General features: G+C 28.4%; 1 long non-coding RNA gene across 2 annotated transcripts; it reads right to left on the bottom strand.

Moving 5' to 3' along the window:
* Positions 1-978: 978 nt before the first annotated feature.
* LOC147813492 (uncharacterized) lies at positions 979-8,305 on the bottom strand. 2 transcript variants are annotated; one of them, XR_015432474.1, is made up of 3 exons: positions 8,003-8,305; positions 4,855-4,899; positions 979-1,148 (listed from the first exon to the last, which is right to left on the bottom strand). It is a non-coding gene; the product is annotated as an uncharacterized LOC147813492 (long non-coding RNA). The 2 variants fall into 2 exon arrangements; XR_015432475.1 differs by having other exon boundaries at positions 4,855-6,290; positions 8,003-8,157.
* Between the last annotated feature and the right edge of the window lie 2,408 nt (positions 8,306-10,713).

The following is a 10,713-nucleotide window of genomic DNA, read 5'->3' as shown; positions in this document are numbered from 1 at the left end:
CACCACAAAACTGCTGTTTGCCACCAGCTAAAGCGACGGGTCTGTGCCGGCAAAAGTCACTTTCAACTGTACTAAAGTGAATGGCTGGCCTTCTGTCGAGCCAACAATACCGGCCTATCGATGGCCGGTAGTACCTAACCCAGCAGTTACTGTCTAAAACGCGCTGGGTGAGTGATTGCCCGACATTTTCCAGTAGAGGGTAATCAATGAATCAATAATTGAGGGCCAGCAATTTATATACACCCAGCAGCATCCCTTTAGTTTATAGAGGTTTACGAGAGGTCATTGACCTAGTTACAGGAGTAATTAAAACCCACAAACCTAATTTTTATTTAATTCAATTAGCTAAATAAATATCTAGCTATCTAATACATTTCTGAATAAATTATTAATATATGAACTAAGAAAATATTTCTAGGTTAATTTTTTCATTTAAATTGTTTTATGCAAAGAATATTTTTTACACAGTTCAACCCCTTAGTCCTAAAGATTTGCTGTGCACAATCTATGCTTCCACTTATCAATACATTTTTAAACTAGGTAAACATATGTAATAATCTTTTCTTTACAGTGATATTCTACTTAAAAGCAGAATAATAAAACTGCTGTCCAGAATTATGAAAATTCTGTATCTCACAAGTAATTTTTCAAGTTTTAACTTGAAGTCAATATATATGTCTATAATAGCTTGTAGTCAGTATATATATGTTTTAAAATAAAAGCTGTGTTCTTAAGGAATCTAGTGATACTATTGTACCCTATACAAAAATAAATACAACCTACTGCCGATAATATTAAGAGGCTGTCCAGAGATGATCATTTAGTGCGATACTGATCATGAATTCATGTTTTACTGATTATATTTAGTCTTGCAGCAAATTTAACAAAAAATAGGTGTATTGGACAAAAATGTACTAATGTAGATAGTCATGTAATGAATTGAATGTACCCTGAAATTAGTTAAATGAATAATCAACATTGTCTCTTGCAAACATTTTATTATACAAAGACATATAAATACAAAGACATAATCTTAATCAATACAAATATTACACAAATTTCAATTTAATTTTAAAAATAATAAAAACAACAGAGAAATCATATCTTTGTCTACATAGAATCACTTGGAATAGCACAGAAGAGTTCTCCTGAAAGAGAGGATAATAAAATAAAAATTATGCAAATCGTATATTTTAAAAACATAAGTATTTTTGTGAAAATGAGCTTTTAAAACTAAAATTTCTATCGAAAAGTTTTTGCTTTTATCATTTCATTGATAAATTTTGACTCATCAAATTAGTCTTCAAATTAGTAACACCATGCAAAACATACACCTGTCTTATAATTTAGAAAGATTTTGAACATAAAATTCCTTTCTGAATGAAATTATTGAATATTGACCCACGAATCCATTAAGATTGACAACTAGTACATGAAAATCTAACTGTTAAATGAAAAGTTATTCAGGGTGTTTAATTTTGTGCTCACCTTTTCTCAGAAAATATTTAATTTTAAAAAACATGCAGTTTTTTCTTCATTAATTTTATGGTGCTCAATTTTATTGCATTTAATATTTAAAACAATTATGATATTCTAATGTAAATTATTGTTTCAAGGAAAGGTATAGAAGAAAAATTACTTTTAAATATATATTACTTACATGCACGAATGTATCAATAGTATTTCTTTTTCGCTTTACTTTTATGATTAAATTTTTAATTGTATACCCTTGACAAAAAAAATTTCAAAATTTACAACATTTTTCATATTAAAATAGGCATCAAAACAATAATATGTATTGAATTGAAACCAGAATTGAAACCATATGAAAAAAGGTCGCTCAAAATTTGCTAGTTAAAAAGGCAGATAATTTTACAATTCTGTAATAACTTTATAAATAAATAAATTCTTAAATTACTTTAATGGTGATGCTTTGTGAAATTAATGTTTTCCTCATATAAAAAACACAAGAACTAGATAAGAATAACGACAGATTTGACCAATGTCACGATTTCCGTAATGTCTTTATATAACTGGTATAGATGTAAGACAAAAAATGAAAAGTTTACATAAATATTAATAACATTGTTTACATCTCTGATGAAATTTCTTTTCTTCAAATTTTTTTATTAATTTAGTTCCTTCTTTTAACAAAAAATATTTGTTAAATACTCCATTACTATGCCTAGGAATAAAAAAGGGAAAGGTGCTTCCTAAAAAAAAAAGGGTACACCGAGTTTTTAAAGGGCTTTTAATTAACACCGTAAATAGTTAACAAAATGTGTACTATTATGTAACAGCTGAATTCGATTCTTAACAACTGTAAAATTACCATCCTATACCTACTATTTTACATGTATATTTCAAAAAGTAGTTCTCACCCATTATCAAAATGAGAAAAATTTGTAGCTTACAAAGAAAAAAAACATGCTAATAGAAAATCATTGTGCAATAGAAAAAAATATTGTTAAACTTGAAGGCTTTTTCCATAATTTAAACTATTAACTAATAAACGATTAATTAAAAATAAATATTGAAAGGTACATATTTTTTAAAAAAATATTCATTTCAAATTTTTTTAAAAAATCTTTTAATAAACTTATTGATACTAAAAAAATCTTTTAAAAATTTAACCAGTTGAGAATTAACAAAGCAAAAATTTGTAATGGTATCTGAATCAAACTTATTAACACGAATAATTTTAAAAGTGTGTAATCATCATTTACACATTAAATTTTTTAAAAGGAATATTATCAGACAGTGTCGTCAAAGGGCAGTGAGGACGGTTGGCCCTTCTCGAGGAGGTACACTGCATTTTTATTTGATACAGAAAAATTAGTTGTCATTTTCTGTAGATTAGAATAGCAGGAGTTGCACATTAACCACTTTCAACATATACTTTTCGAATTCTAGCAAATAAACTCTGTAATAGGATACACACATTATGGGCCACAAATAAAAAGAAACAAAACTTATTTAAATCTAATGAATAATTCAGAGAAAAATTAGACTGAAAACATTTAAACCTGTTTGATTGCCCAAGGACAGGAGCGTTACAATGGGCGTTTCCTTATTATAGACTTTTTTCCCTTTTTTTTTTTTAAATTGCAGGCATTGGGGGGTTGTCCCATTGGCCACAGGAATGCCAGAACTACTACTTTCTTCTCGTTACCCAGTGGGCACCTGTGGTGAAGCAGGGTCGCCCACGTCACACAACCACAACCCGTTTATAGGGCGGAAAGTTAAAAAAGAATCTTTAATAACTTCAACATTTCAATATGCAATTAAACTGGTTCTGATGTTTTTCATCTCGTTTAACTCATAAAATCGTAAGATTTCTATAATCTTTTTGCTTCTGTCGCACTTAAATGTTAGTTTAGAGATTCCTAATGTGTTTACATTTTAAACTTCTGTTTCAAGAAAACTTTTTTGTTTTTAAAAAGGTAGGTGTATATATTTTTGCCAAATAAAAATATTTTGTACTATTGAAGAATAGATAAATAAGTGAAATGTAGGTGTTATTAACATTATTTCTTAGTTACCATAAATTAAATTTACTTACACATTTTATTAAGAATTTTTTAACTTTTACGGGGCATTTTATTTGCTTGGACTAAAAAATTGTTCTTATCGCAAAAATTTTTTCTACCAAATAATGTCTTAGAAGGCATTCAATATTGTACAGGTTAGTTTCAAGATGCTTCAAATCAGTACTTTGTCGTTACTTTTTTTCTTTCTCTTTAACCTACACGTTTTTAAGCTATGTTAACAAGGTAGGTTTTTAAATATGATTGTGTTTTCACAATCAAAATCTTACTGTACTTAATAAAATTTTTAAAAAAATATTTTATATACATCAATAAAATTTATAAATATAACACTTTTTTTCATTGAATAGGGAAGTGAACGATTAAAATGAAAATTAATAACCATTATTAAAATATAAAACTACATACAGTGACCAATCACTTCTGCGCCACCTCTTTTATGTGCCTTTTGCATATATACAAAGGTTTTCAAAGGCCCTTGATCATTATATAGGAAAATAATAATAATTATAATTCTTTATGCATCATTCAGAAAATAAATATTTCAATTCAGCACACAATTTTTTTTTAAAAGTCTAAAATTTTGATTTTATTTTTTGTTTAAATAGAAAAAAATAATCCAATTTTTTAGAAAAAGTTTTCAGTTTAAAGCAAATAAACAATCTTCGTTACAGATAAAAGGAAATAAGTTACTGGATCTAGTAATACAGTTCATTTTTCTTCCCTATGGGATTTTTTTCACCTTTATTGTTTCTAGGAAGAAATTTTTTTTATATGAATTTGAATAAGGTGTCTTATCTATCACACCACCCACATTGAAACCACCATATATACCACCCATATGCTTTCAAAATTTATCTAGCAGTGTCTTTCCCCCCACCAATTAAAACGTTAGTTTTTGGTCAAGGAATGTAAAGCTATAGCGATTACTATTACTCAGTTTACGCGAAAACAGAGATGACAAAAACATTACTCGAAATCATTAAAAACAATTAGAAGCTTTAGCCGCTATTCACGACTATTTGTAGTTTTATTCAGCTATTGAAACTTTTCTATCTAGCTTTTCTTATTTGTATGAACTTACTGTTTTTAAAATCTTATGGACTTTTTCTCTTGGTCCCAAAGACTGAAGCATAATGAGAATTCACTGTATTTTATAAATGAATTCGCTTAATACATTAAAATGTCCCTAATCCTTCTTTAAAATCATAATTCAAATAATAATAATTAAAATAATACTTCTCAAAATAATAAATTATTTATGCACATCAAAGATTCTGCAGATGATAAAAGTAATAAAACTTACAGAAATTCATGGTGGACTGGCACAGGTTTACCAACATTTGAAGAGCTAAAAGGGAAAAAAAAGGGTCTTATTTTTATGTAAATATTAACTTGAGATATACAGTAAAAAAATTTTTCAGTAAACTTTTAGCAGAAATTTAAAAAACATTATACAACGGATACCCAGAAAGATTAAGTAAAAATTAGAATAATATTTTTTAGAAATTTGAATGAGAAAAATAACTTGCAGGCTACGAAATTTTATTAACAGAATCGTCATCAATAAAACAACAAAATTTTCTAAGTTCGCCTCTAGGATCACAAAATATAAGGCCAGTGTTTAAAATCTTCCAAAGAGTTAATTGAAATTTATTTTTTTATTCCCACTAATAGATTCTCGGCAAAAAATTATTGTAAATTTAGCTTTTGCTGAATCTGAAGCTTTTCTTATTTGCATGAACTTACTGTTTTTTAAATCTTATACGCTTTTTCTCTTGGTCCCAAAGACTGGTGCATAAGTGAGAATTCACTGTACTTTATAAATGAATTCGCTTAATACATTAAAATGTCCTTAATCCTTCTTTAAAATCATAATTCAAATAATAATAATTAAAATATTACTTCTCAAAATAATATTAAATTATTTATGCACATCAAAGATTCTGCAGATGATGAAAAAAAAAAAATAAGTTAATTGATAAATCATTTTAATTATTAATAAATTTAAAAATTTGTATCAGGGGAATTGGTTGGTAATAGTTGCTTTTCTCAATTTAATTTATGTAAAATAGAACAGTTTCACATAAAAGTCATTTTTGAAATTTAATTTATTTTGAAAAAAACTTTTCAAATTGATTATAATCAAATTTTTGTCGTTTCCATATGGTTCGCCCCCTAGTACAATAATTTAAAATATGTGCGTTTAAACCCTCACTTTGCTGTGGTCAGACTGACAGGCAAACAACAACTATTTTGCTCAAGCCAAAACAGATTATGAAAATAAAATAAGAAAATTATCAATAAAAAAAAGCGGTTAGATTTTTTCGTTAAGCCGTGTTTCAAACTACTCGTAAATTTACGTTTAAATTAGTGTTCAATGGAATCTAATATTAAAGCATATTGTGTCTAATAAACTATTATTAATAATTATATTAGTCTAGCACTTCCATACAAAGCTCAATATAAGGATTTGATATTTAGTTTAAGAAAAAAAAAATTCCTTTAAGTGATAAGATGTAAGTTGTCAATGGAATAAGAGTTGAATTTGGAGCACTTCAGCTACTTGGAAAGTGAAGTTGATGAGAACAGAGGCGCAGTACTTCACCCAGTTGGAAAATAGTAGAAATTTCAATTGCAAGTTACCATTGTTACAAACATGAAAGCGAGATAATTCAATAAATAATAAATACATTAAGTAATAAAACTTACAGAAATTCATGGAGGACTGGCACAGGTTTTCTAACATTTAAAGAGGTAAAAGAAAAAAAAAGGTCTTACTTTCATGTGAATATTAACTTGAGATATACAGTAAAAAAAATTTCGCTTAACTTTCAGCAAAAATTTAAAAAGCATTACACAACGGGCACTCAAAACGTTTGAATGAAAATTAGAATAATATTTTTCAGAAATTAGAATGAGAAAAATAACTTGTAGGTCAGGAAATTTTCTTAACAGAATTGTCAACAATAAAACAACAAAATTTTCTAAGTTCGGCTCTAGGATCACAAAATATAAGGTTAGCATTGAAAATCTTTCAAGGAGTTAATTGAAAAACTTTTATTTCCACTAAAAGATTCTCTGCAAAAAATTATTATAAATTTAGCTTTCAGTGATTTGGAAGCAGTTATAACTTGTTTTCTCAATAGAATACAAGTTAAATTTGAAGCACCTCGGCTACTTCGAAAGTGGTCAAACATCCTTTTAAGAAGTTGTACTTGTAAATAAAATGGTATTATATTCTGTCTATAGCGGTCAGGAAATGATTGTAATTTAAATTGTCAACAAGTACAGAGCTCCTGTAGATTTTAGTACTCTAACTAGTCGAAAAGTAGAAATTTTGATCGCATGTTACCAATACGAGTGCGAGTTCATTAAATTAATAATAAACACAGCAAGAAATAAGAAAACCTATAGAAATTCATGGAGAGCGCTAACAGGTTTTCTAACATTTTTAAAACTAATAGAAAAAGAGTTGTTTGTTATTTTTATTGAGTATGAATTTTGTTTTCATATTGTATTGAACTTTTATATATTTTTGTAATCCCTATAAAAATCGGGCATTATTTTATATGAATATTAACTTGAAATTCACAATAAAAACATTATTCACTTAACTCTTAACAAAAATTATGAAGTAACTTAACATTGATTTCAAAATATAAAAGAATTTTGTAATATTTTTTTTTTGTATAAGTGGTGTTAGCCAATAGACAATTAAGTATGAGCAACTGCGTGCTAAAAAACTTTCCATAATCTATATTTTTTTTAGGTTGTTTAAGAATTCACAGCACGATTCTTCGCAATTATTTATATTAACATGTACAAATAAATTTTTCATCTTAATTTAAACTATTTAGTATAAATTATTAAACCTTTACCTATTTTTACACTTGAATTTAGCTCAAAAATTTCATTAAAATGAAATACATATAACAGAAACAATTTTTAATATTACTAACAGCAATTAGTTAACTAAAATCTAAATATTATTTAACATAAAGAAATAAGTTTTAATGAAAATTCTTGATTATTATACAAACCTATTTTCATAATATACTTAGATAAACCTGATTTATATCATATGCTACAACATATTATGAATTGCACTTAAAGAGTCATCATACAACAGAATTTATATTTGTTTTTGGCGTGCTACTGCTCGATTGTCGCTAAAAATTTGGCGGCGATCTTGGTGTTGATAAAACATTTGTCTGTACATTTTCATTGAATTGAATTTAATATTTTTTATTATTCTATCTTAGAAAGGTGTTAATTATGATGTATTAATTGAATAAAGATGATTGCCAATCTAAAACATAGCGCCAAAACAGCACTTCAAACGCGGTTCTTTGTAAACCGAAATCTGCACGTCGTAAACATATTTGAACAATAGTAAATCAAAAATGATTAAAATAATAACTTCAATGTAATAGAAAAAAATAAAACCTTACCTTTTTTGAAAATTATAAGAATCCAACGTGCTTCTTTTTCTAAACAATAAATTCACAGTTACAGTTACTCGTACAACCGCTTCACTGGCGGCAGCAGACAACTTTAACTTGGTGGCCCATTGGGTAGATACAGACTGACGGTATGCGGCTGTTTGTAATGTACCGGCCCAACACTTCCTACAATGTTGGCAAAAGTTCATAGGGTGGCCCAGCAATCAACCCAGCTGACAGTAATTTGCACCTTCACTTTTCAATCAGTACCGTCAGTAATTTCGAAGATGGCCAGAACTTATGTTTTTGCTGGGATGCAATGCAAATAAAACAAAGGACATTTAATTTGGTCACTTTTCAAAAGATTGTTAGTTTCTGTTAGTTTCTTGTAGTTTAAGTTAATAGTTTAAATTTTTAAAAGCTGGATTGTTTTGATGGTCTTTTGTCTCTTTTTAATTTTTTTTGATCTTCTGATCATCTACATACATTACTATATGACCATCATTCAGTCCTTTTGCGTCGTAAAGGGAACTTCTTTTCATAAGTTTCTGTGTTGTAATAAGGCATGGTTAAGCATCTGTAAGTTTACCACATGTGATTCGCTGCTTATGTGACTAACTTATAAATTCAACCACTCGTCAAAGTTTTTTTTTTATTAATACTTTATATAATGCTATCATACATGTCATATCACTCTCTTTCTCCTTATATCTTTTCAATCATTATAACAATAAATGAATGAAATAATATTGATATGACTTAAAAAAATCTTCTATTATTTTAAACAAGTTCCAGTTGTTGCAGCCAGTATGTGAAACTTCCAAGATAAGGACGTCTACTACATTGTATTGGTGACCACGGACAACAAAATGCAACTCTTTCACTCATCGACAATTACGCTACTTCGTCTACTTCCCTAAACCATTCAATATCAACAAACAATTCTCTCTTTGCTTGTTATCTTTGAAAACAACTCTTTAGATCATAATATTAATTTTTTTTATTGCTCACCCTCGAAGACCTGGGGAGATAAATCATGTTCACGTCTCTTGCACGAAATTTGAAAAACAATTACCGGTCACTGCTAAGATTGATCTTGTAGGGAGTATCTCAGGTAATTAAGGATATGAACAAGGAAGAACTGCTCGGAAGAACAATTCGTACAAATTTAGAAACACTTAGTACCCACAGAATCCAGTAGAGAGGCTGAGGTTTTGCCCTCTATTTTTCGCTCCCGTGATATTTCCGGGCTGGAGTGTTCAGTAGTAACGTGCCAATAAGAATAAAACTAATTCATTTCTTTTGCCCGGAAATTTTTTTTTCTCATTTTGCACACCACATGGCAGAACCAGGATATTTTCAATGTAGTTGTAGATATAGTTAGAGAAGATATGAAAATAATAAGAGATGTAGGAAGGAAAAGGAAACTCGGTACTACAGTCCAGATTGTGACGTTGGCCTCTATCTCATGCTTTGAAATTTATCACACAAGAAAAAATTACAAATCTTTATTTATATTATACGCAAGTTTAATAAAATTCTTTTTTAATGTTTGAAACACATATTTTTTAAATTTTTCTTTGAATGGTAGTCATAGTAGAATGTTGACTTTTCCGAGAAGTTAATGTTTTTAAAAATTTCAAGCTAAAAACAAATCAAAAATTAAAAATGAATATATATCTTGTTCATACACATATTTTTACGTAATTTTCAGGGATAAAAAAATAAGCACTTTTATGGCAGTTTTCTTGAAAATTAACCGATCGTTAAGGGGTTAAAGAGAGAAAAATCTGCTTTACCCCATTGTTGTGCAGATAAGAATTAAAGACAAATCGTAACATATAAATCAAATAGAGAATTCAAATGTACTTACACTTACTGCATTTATGCCGGTTTGGTTAAGTGCCGGGAAGGTACATTTTATACCTTTATTTTGGTGAAATTAGGTCCACTTTCTAGAGAACAAACTCTGAATCACACTTTACTAGGCAAGAAGGAAGACTTACCATATTGACGAGTTGCTGCTTAATTCTCGGCTTCCGAGTGAGTAATATTTCGCAGGTTCTTTTTCAGACCTTTCAATGTGAAATGATTTCACCATAAACCTTTCTTGGCATAAACGATTTTATTTAGATGCATACTTATGCCACGGAACAAACATGAAGTATATAGAAAATAATAGTAATTAATCACATAATCAATGAAACTTCGCGCTCCATCATAGAAAATTCCAGTCTTCTCTCACCCAGCTAGAGAACCCCCCAGCTTCTTATTTTTTCTTATCTCGCAGCGCCATCTATTGTCGACGATTCTTACAAGTCCCCCCAAAGGAAGCACATTCGTCACCTTAGAGACAATGCTGCTGAGAGAGAGAGAGAAAACCTGAAAAATACAATAAACAAAAAAAACAGCAACACAGCTTCTATTCAGGTGATGAAATTCAAGTGAGAGCTCCAAAATATGCAGCTCCCAAAAATCATAAATATATATATAAGTATATAAAAAAAACTATATTCCTTATGATAAATAAAAACATAAATATAAACAATTCAAAATATTAAAAAAAAATTATTTATTTATATATTTTTTCTTTTACACGTTATCAATGTAAAAAAAAACACTTTTTTTTTTTTTTTTTTTTTTTTAAACAGCCCTGACATTTAAGTTTTGTTCCGAGTTTAAGACAAATATATATACATGATTTCTTTAGGAATTAACTG

The sequence above is a fragment of the Parasteatoda tepidariorum genome, chromosome 3, assembly GCF_982258835.1.
Source record: "Parasteatoda tepidariorum strain Cologne lab strain chromosome 3, Ptep-v5.0, whole genome shotgun sequence".
NCBI lineage: Eukaryota > Metazoa > Arthropoda > Arachnida > Araneae > Theridiidae > Parasteatoda > Parasteatoda tepidariorum.
This window is presented reverse-complemented; position numbering and strand designations above follow the sequence as displayed.